We start from the raw sequence: 251 nt of genomic DNA on the forward strand, positions 1-251 counted from the left end.
TTTGAGCTCAGCCCTTTCCCGGCGCCTTCACTGCAGCAGCATTTCTCCTGGCGTGCGGTGTCTCTGCAGCTGGCGTGACCCCATGGACAGGGAAATGTTCTCCTCCTCTGGGACAGTAACAGCTCGGGCTAAAGGTACATCAGATAGCGGCCTCAGCTAATCGTCTGTCAGTCGTTCTCGGGAAAAAGAACGAACCGAGGGCCCCTCTATTTTCTTTTAGGCGCTTCCTAAAGGGTGGTGAGCGGCAGGGG

Source organism: Phaethon lepturus, unplaced genomic scaffold (assembly GCF_000687285.1).
Source record: "Phaethon lepturus isolate BGI_N335 unplaced genomic scaffold, ASM68728v1 scaffold17386, whole genome shotgun sequence".
Lineage (NCBI taxonomy): Eukaryota > Metazoa > Chordata > Aves > Phaethontiformes > Phaethontidae > Phaethon > Phaethon lepturus.